The sequence below is a fragment of the Beta vulgaris genome, chromosome 9 (genome assembly GCF_026745355.1).
Source record: "Beta vulgaris subsp. vulgaris cultivar EL10 chromosome 9, EL10.2, whole genome shotgun sequence".
In the NCBI taxonomy this organism is placed as follows: domain Eukaryota; kingdom Viridiplantae; phylum Streptophyta; class Magnoliopsida; order Caryophyllales; family Amaranthaceae; genus Beta; species Beta vulgaris.
Window position 1 is genome coordinate 12,007,254 of NC_079210.1, and position 8,507 is coordinate 12,015,760.

Genomic DNA, 8,507 nt, shown 5'->3' on the forward strand with positions numbered 1-8,507 from the left:
GGTAGGTAAAAAGGATGTGGGCCTCGAAAGGGAAGGAGGGGAATAATGCTGCGGGTTTGGTGTGTCAACGGGATGGGCTGCATTTTGTACTAAGATGCTTAACATGCTTTCCAAGAGGACAAGAATAACAAAGAGGAGGTATATACTCATTATTACAGTAAATCAACTGTGTACACTAGTGGAAAAAAGTTCTTTTGCTACTTGTCAAATGCTTTGGTTGTTTCACAAACGGAGCATTTGGTGAGTTCCTTTAATATTTCAATATAAAAGATTCACAAATGCTCCGTTTGACCGTATCATTTGTATTCCTGCCACTTTTTTTTTTCACTCGCTCCCCTCCTCTCCTCGATTCTAGTTACTGCTCTCCCCCTTTTGATTTTTCTCTTGCCTCTCTCTTACCCTTTCCACTCTCGATCTCTCTCATCTACCCTGTGGAAGTCTCAAACAAACATTTCTCGTTCATCCCTCCCAAATCCTATTTCCCTCTTCTTCTATCTTAATCGTTAAAACCCTCTCAACAATCAACTTCCCCAATTTCACTCTCTTTCCTATAAACCCTAGTTTCTCCCTTATAATTCGAACTTTGCTTCTCTCACAAACCCTGGAATTTCTCAAATGGCATCGAAGGAGGTTTTTAATTTGCTGAACTTGTACCAAGATGACGACGACATGCAAGATGCCGAAAAGACCGAAAATGAAGACGAAGTTACAGAATATGAGCCACAAAGAAGAGTATAAGAATTGCGAGGTGCGAACAAAGATGAAATTGATGAAGTTGGTGTGCCAACTACTACAACTAATTGAACTCGATTGAACCCTAATTCGACTCTGAAATGGAGCAATTTAAGACCGCCCGATCCAGATGCGTCGAGATAGAGGAGATATAACCCTAGCATTGTTGATTATGGACATGATGATGTTGCTATGTCTCTTGAGGCTGAGGTATGATAGAATTTTAAAATATTTGGTTGTTGAATTTTGCTAGATGTGTTCGAAATAATACGAATTGAACTATCTATCTATTATGAATGTACGACCTTTAATTTACTCGAAAACTTAGAAAGGAGGCTAATCTAATCTTTATAAATTATTGAATATGCTGATGTACGTAATTTTTTTATGTTAGCGGTATCACTCTCGATATCTCTTGCTGCTCTCTCGTTGTATGTAATTATTGAATATGATGATGATACTGCTGGAAAACTTACCTAATTCTTGATGCACATATATGAGCTAGTTTGTGGGCTTTACATATGAAGCTTATATATGTACAGGCAGTGGCGGCGGTCGCGGCAGAGGTGATGGCAGTCGCGGCGGCGGGTGTGTTTATTGCTAAGGGTAGAGAAGATGCTCTTGTTACTAAGAATTTGGTTCCTGGTGAATCTGTTTACAATCAGAAGAGAACCTCAAGTAATTTTCATTTTAAAGTTATTGTCTTTTTGATTACTTTTATATCAGTTTTGATATATTGATGCGTTGTCGATCGGTGTTACTAATGCTTAGTAGTTCTGTTTTTAGCTTCTGCATATATTGTCTCCTTTTTTTAAAAAAGATGAAATAAGAAGAATATGCTGAGTTGAAATCATGTATGTTTACACTTCATTAATTTGTGTGTTTCAGTGATCGATATATTTTGGTGATTTCTTGTGTTTATGTTCTTACCTAAATATGTCAGTTTTGAAAAGAATTTATTGTTTATTAGTGTCTGACCCTAATTAGTTGAAATATGAATATGATTTTAGTGTTATGCTTTGTGATTCAGTTTATTGATGGTTTTTGATGTAAATGTTCGTTTCGCGTTTTTTTTATTTGATTTTAGCAAGAAGACTCAACAAAGATTGAGTACAGGGTGTGGAATCCCTTTAGGTCAAAGTTGGCAGCTGCCATTCTGTAAAATGGGTGCGAACAAGCCAAATGAGCCAAAGCTTGGCTTAGGTGCCCTTTGCTAGGCTCAGGCTCACTGTGCCCGTGCTCTTTTGTTCATTACATATATGGTTCGAAGCTTGTTTGGCCTTGCTCAACAACTGATTCTATATGAAAAATTGGGAGAGAGCCATAATTAACTGTTTTAAAAAAAAACCTATTAAATGGTTCTAGATCCTTTATCATCTATTGTTTTGGATGAGACCATATCTTTTTTCCCCCAGCAGGCATTGTGAACGAAAAGCTGTAGATCTGTGCACAGAGTTACAATCGTCAATAAAGAAGCTCCTTTACTTAGAACTTTTCACGTGTCAAGTTGGTGTTAAGAATGAATTTAACTAGATGTTACTTGACCAGAATATTACTGATATCATTACTAGCATATGTTGATCTGACAATTATAATAGAACTTGGTGACAGAAACATAAGATCTGATCACTCTTTGTCTCTAACCAAGCTTATGTTTATGATGCAGCTCAAAATTAATGACTTTGATCCTGTTTTATCCCCTGAAAGCTCGTTATTTGTCTTGAAAAGTAACAAACAAGTGCGTGCGTATATTACTCCCTTAATTAATATATACTTGCTTTGTTTTTTTTTCTACTAGTGGTAGTACTAAGATGATTAAAGATATGGGTGCTGGGTGACCAAGTCTATTATGCCAAGTGGACGGAGAGATTGCAGCTAGAGAGTAGTGAGAACTAGGATCGGTAGAGGAAGTGGATGAGAAGGGATATAGATCACCCAAACTATTGCATCTCGCTAGAAGGGTCCCTGTGCGAAGGTCCTTCACACAAAAATTAAGAGGATCAAACTCAACAGAAAACAATTATCAGGAGTCAATTTTCTAATAGCGATTAACTTTTTAATGATTTTTGGTGCGACAAGGACGTTTTTGAGATAAAAGGAAGGGGAAGGGGAAGGAGTGGTTGTTGAGCCATAACCCTTGATTGGAATGCAATTGCCATAAACAACATAAATAAAGTGAGGAGTGCTCAAATTAAAGAGTTTAGAGAGATTACCAGAGTTGCGAATGAGATGAGAAGTAACCCCGTGTCCATATACCACATGTCATCCGGTGGTTGCAAACCCATGTTGTTGTAGGCCCGGCCTAATTCAGTGGGAGTGTAAAGCTGGCCCAATTTAGTGGGAGTAAGAAGTAGGCTTGTTGGGGAGGCTGATATGAAGGACGTAGGCTTGGAGAAGGGCCCAGAATGTTGCCAGGTGATCGTTAGGTAGAAGGGGTGACCATTGTTGGATACGGGCAGGGTGGAGAGGCTTGTTGTACCTCCTATTGTGGCCAAGTAATAGTACCCATAGGACTAATGAGTGTGGTGTTGTTAATGTGCAGCATTGTTATTGTTGTTGTGTCTGCCTCCACATCCCTTTCCTTTACTGCGCTAATTATTACGGCCTCGACCGCGACCAACTTCACCACAAGAAGGTTGGTCAGTGGCCGATGGAGTGCCAATGGCAGGGGAGTTGGTGGTGGCAGCATTGGTAAAGACCAATGCCACTTGAGAGTGTCAGTCTTGCTTCGAACGACGCATTTCTTCCAAGAGCAATTGAGATCAGGCTTTGTGGAAGGTAGGTAAGGGATAAGATTGTTGAATCAAAGTAGCAAGTGTGACATAATCACGTTTAAGGAGGCCAGCTACAAGTTGCAACACTGTTTTTAGATCGATAATCAGAGTACCGACATTCGATAATTGATCAGCCAAAAAAAATTAATTGTTTACAGTAATCAGCCACGTTTGTAAAAATTCTAAGATGAGTATTGGTAAATTGTTCCTCCAAATACACCGTCCGAGTGTGTTTATTATCTTGAAAAATTGCTTCTAAACTCTGCCATAATTCCATGGTGGTGGCGCCGGGCTTCATAATAGTATGAAGAAAGTCCTTAGAGATGGTGTTATACATCCACTATTTAACAGAGGCATCTAACTGTTTCCATGTGAGGGCTTCAGTGTCCGAGGGATGAGGGATGGTAGAGTCAATATGATCTAGCACATGATAAGCACAAGCGTGAATTTTAAAAAGTTCCACCCACGAAGCATATTGTGCTTCTTCTTAATAAAGATAGATGGGTATGAAATTCTTAATATTATTAATGGTGAAAGCAGGTCGAAAGGGAGTAGAGGAAGAAGTTAGCGTGGGAGAACGGGTGGAGGTGGTTGGATCAACGTCGGGCATGGCGGAAGGATGGGTGATGGCTGGTGGAGAAAACCCACGTCTAGGATCAGTGAAAGGAGAAAAAGATAGGGAAAAAAAATTTTCCTAAGAGAAATATGATACCATGTTAATTGTATAATTCTCCTTAATAGAATATTCTCATTAATTGAATATATGTAAGTCATGATTTACAACCTAATTCTATGAAAAAACATACTTGCCATATTTACACAATAAATCTCTATAATGATGTTAACAAAATATACTGAAAATATTAACACATTCTTTATCGGTTATGTCATGAACATCTAGAGACCCCATAACATCTTTTTAGAGAAGTCTTGGTGGTTTCCCATGTTTGTAAGGTGGTCCAGCTCGAGTTCAATGTCAAACATTGGCACTTCATTCCTCTGGCTCAATGGGTGCAACATTATCTTTTTTTTTCTATTTGGTGCAGGTACTCAAGGTCATGTTCATACTAACCAAGAAGTGCAGTTTTGAGAAATCCCGTGGAGTATTTGGTCTCATTGAAATGCCATTATTTTTCAAAGTGCTACTCCACACTCACTCACTATTATAAAACTGATTCAGGAAAATAGTGAGCGCATTATATGATTTGTCATCATATGGATACTCATTCTCCTATGCCAAGAATAGCGATCAATACAGCTCTTTAGGCTTGATGGTCCTCTTGCAGCTTAACCTTTCCTCACGAATTGTCAAGGGGGATGGTGCTTGGAAAAAGTCTAAGCATGCTGCAACACGGAGAGCACCGATTGCGTGGAGCCTTGGTGGAACCATGCACGCACCAAGGGGTCATCTTTGGTTTTAATTTGGCTACGGATGCGACCCAAACAGAACTTCAAGCTATATGCGCGGAATTCAAGGTAGCCAGGGAACGTGTGGTAAACTGTGTAATCTGAACAGATTCTCTACAAGTTGTTCAAGCTATCCTCGACCCTGACAAGGCTACTTTACTATACCAACACCTTGCAAATTCAAGTTGGCGGCCAACGTCTCGGTAGAGTATATTTGTATTTCAAAGGTTTCATAAGTATTAGTCCAGGAAGCTCATGACCTAGCTCTTAGTTACAAGATTAGACTCTAGATTCATTGTAATTTCCCCTTGTCAGAAAAAACTTATACAATTGGGTTTAGTTTAGTGTATGTCAAACCTTTTAAAGTGATCATATAAATTTATAATTGTTTCCGCCAAGAAATTGTCAAAGATGATTGTAGTTTTGAGAGTCTTGAAATCCCGAGAAGGTTTTGAAGTGTTGAGGAAGAGGTCTCTGATAGTCCTACAAAATGCAATGTAAAACTGGCCCGCGTGTGTTCCCAAAAAAGCCCCCTCTAACGCTGAAGTCAGTTGAGATTGAGGTAGAGAGAGAAAGTGAATAGATGTAGAGAGAGATGCTCTGGTTTTGGTAGGTGAGAATTGAATACCTTTAACTAATAAGACAATCCCTATTTATAGAGGATAGGACTAATAAATGAGGGCATTTTAGTCAGCTTCAGCTCGTGGAGGATTGTGTTCCATAAAGGTAGGGGTATTTTAGTAATTTCGCCATAGATGGGCCAATCCAGGATATGGGACCAAACAATTAGAGCTACGCCAAATAATCAGAGTGAAAATCGTCATTTTTCTCAATGTTGAGTGGGACCTGCGAATTCTCCTCACGGATCGTAGTGGGGCAATTTTTCTGTCACTAGGATTAACCAAGCACGGGGGTCTCATTTAGCTCTCGTAATAAGAGCATTCTCGTGAACCGAGTAGGGGTAGATCCCGAGTGCAAAGAGGGGGTCTCATGAACTGCCGAGGGGCTTCTTATGAGCCGAGTCGGGTTAGATTATAGCGCCTCATAAGTTTGGCTTGTGAAATCCCAAGAATCCTGAGAATGACTCGGGGACAAGAGAGAATCTCGAGCTGAATGTTTCAAATACCAGTGGGTGAGTCGGACGTGCAGCGTAGACTAAAAGTGGAGCCTTACTTCCAATGCACTACGTGCGCTCGGGGCATCTGATGCTTGGCTACTTGACTCCCGAGTTGGGGAGTTTGCACCCCGATAACATAGCTTTTCCAAACGCACCAGCACCGCGCTTCACACGGGATGTTGCACCCGACGCGAAAGATGCGCTCGGTACAACTATTATATCCCGACAAGACTGTCTATGCTCAATCGCGTTTGTCCGTGATCAATGCAACTGGCGAGGGATGTTTCCCGAGCCGAGGCTAAATCACCGAGAGCAGTGCACGCGGGACGCGTGGGCTGTGGGAGAAGCACACCCGAGTAGGTATTAATTGATGATTTGTAGTCGTGTTTTGGCTTAATTAGTTGGACGCTCCTCTTATAACCGAGGATGTGTCAATGAATAAGTTTCTCTACTCGGCAGGGCTAATGAGCCACATGCTTCCCGAGCAGGTCTCACGATGCTACTCGGATGCCGAGTAGGCTCTAATTGTTCATTCTTAGCCTTTTTTGGCCAAGTTAGTTGGATGTTCCTCTTATGATCGAGGAGGTGCTAAAGGAGTTTCTCGACTTAAGGGGGGGGTAGTGAGCCCTATGTTTCCCAAGGAAGTCTCGTGACGCTACTCGTATGACGACGATACTTAGTCGTCTTTCGGCTAAGTTACTACGACGCTCCTCTTATGACCGAGGAGGTGCCAGTGAAGGAGTTTCTCGCCTCGGGGGCGGTAATGAGCCCATGGTTCCTGATGAGGTCTCACGACGCTACTCGAGTGCCGAGTAGGTCCAATTGACGATGATACTTAGCCGTTTTGCGGCTAAGTTACTAGGACGCTCCTTTTATGACCGAAGAGATGCTAATGAAGAAGTTTCACTACTCGGGGGCTAGTGAGTCCATGTTCCTCGAGAAGATCTCACGACGCTACTCGAATCTCGAGTAGGTCCAAATGTTGATACTTAGCTGTTTTTCGGCTAAGTTACTCAGACGCTCCTCTTATGACCGAGGAGGTGCTAATGAAGAAGGTTCTCGACTCGGGGGGATAGTGAGCCCCATGTTTTCCTAGGAGGTTTATTTGTTTGCACTTAGCTACTTATGCTAAGTGATAGGGTACTCTCAACATGGCCGAGGAGGTACTGCGTGAGATGTGCTCGACTCCGGGGGCTAATGAACCCCATGCTAGGCCGAGAAAGTTCATTTGTTTGCACTTAGCTATTTCAGCTAAGTGATAGGGTACTCCCGGTATGGCTGAGGAGGTACCACGGGAGATGTGCTCTACTCGGGGGGGGGGGGCTAATGAGCCCCAAGCTAACCCGAGAAGGTTCATTTGTTAGCACTTAGTTATTTTCGCTGAGTGATAAGACACTCCTAGCATCGCCGAGGAGGCACCATGAGAGATGTGCTCGACTCGGGGGGGCTAATGAGCCTCATGCTATCCCAAGGAGGTTCATTTGTTTGCACTTAGCTATTTTCGCTAAGTGATAGGATACTCCTGCCATGGTCGAGGAGGTACCGCGAGAGATGTACTCAACTCGAGGGGCTAATGATCCCCATGCTAGGCCGAGTAGGTTCATTTGTTTGCACTTAGATATTTTAGCTAAGTGATAGGGTACTCTTGGGATGGCCGAGGAGGTACCGCGAGAGATGTGCTCAACTCGGGGGGATAATGAGCCATAGGCTAGCCCGAGGAGGTTCATTTGTTTGCACTTGGCTATTTTCGTAAGTGATAGGGTACTCCTGGCATAGCCGAGGAGGTACCGCGAGAGTTGTGCTCGACTCGGAAGGATAATGACGTTTATTATTCCCAAGGAGGTTTAATTCATTTGTTGAGACAACGCCACTCGGATCCTAAGTAACTGCAAATGACACTTATCCATTTTTTTACTAAGTCGACCGGAGTACTTATCGATCGGGGCACTCATCCCATGACCGTGGGGGTGCCATTGGAGAAGTTCTCAACTTAGGGGGCTGACGAGCACCATCATACCTCCTTTAGTGTATTTAATGGACCAGTTGATGGGTTTAAGTAATTAAGCGCACGCTAGATGAACGGGTAGGGAATCCTCATTCCTTCTCGAAGTGGTTGTCCAGCATAATCAAGAGACTTTCCTGGTCTGGGGTATCTTGTCGGTCCTGGGAGGGGGGAGGGTTCGAGATTGTGCCTTGCTTCTGGGTGCTCTAATGTGCGGGAGCCCCAAATGTTATGTTTTCCTAGGCCAATCTAGGTGAGCCTCATAAGGAACCGAGATAAAACTCCCAATTGGGGAAGATAATTCATCCTCAAGTTGGGGAGAAGCCCCAAGTTTCCCGAGTGGCGAACACGTTGGTTTCCGTTTAATCTTGCTAGGTGATTGTGAAGTACACCCACTCGATTCTCTGACTTGGCCCTCACGTTTCAGAAGTTAGGGAGAGGGAGCCTCATATTTCCCGAGGGATATACATCTGTG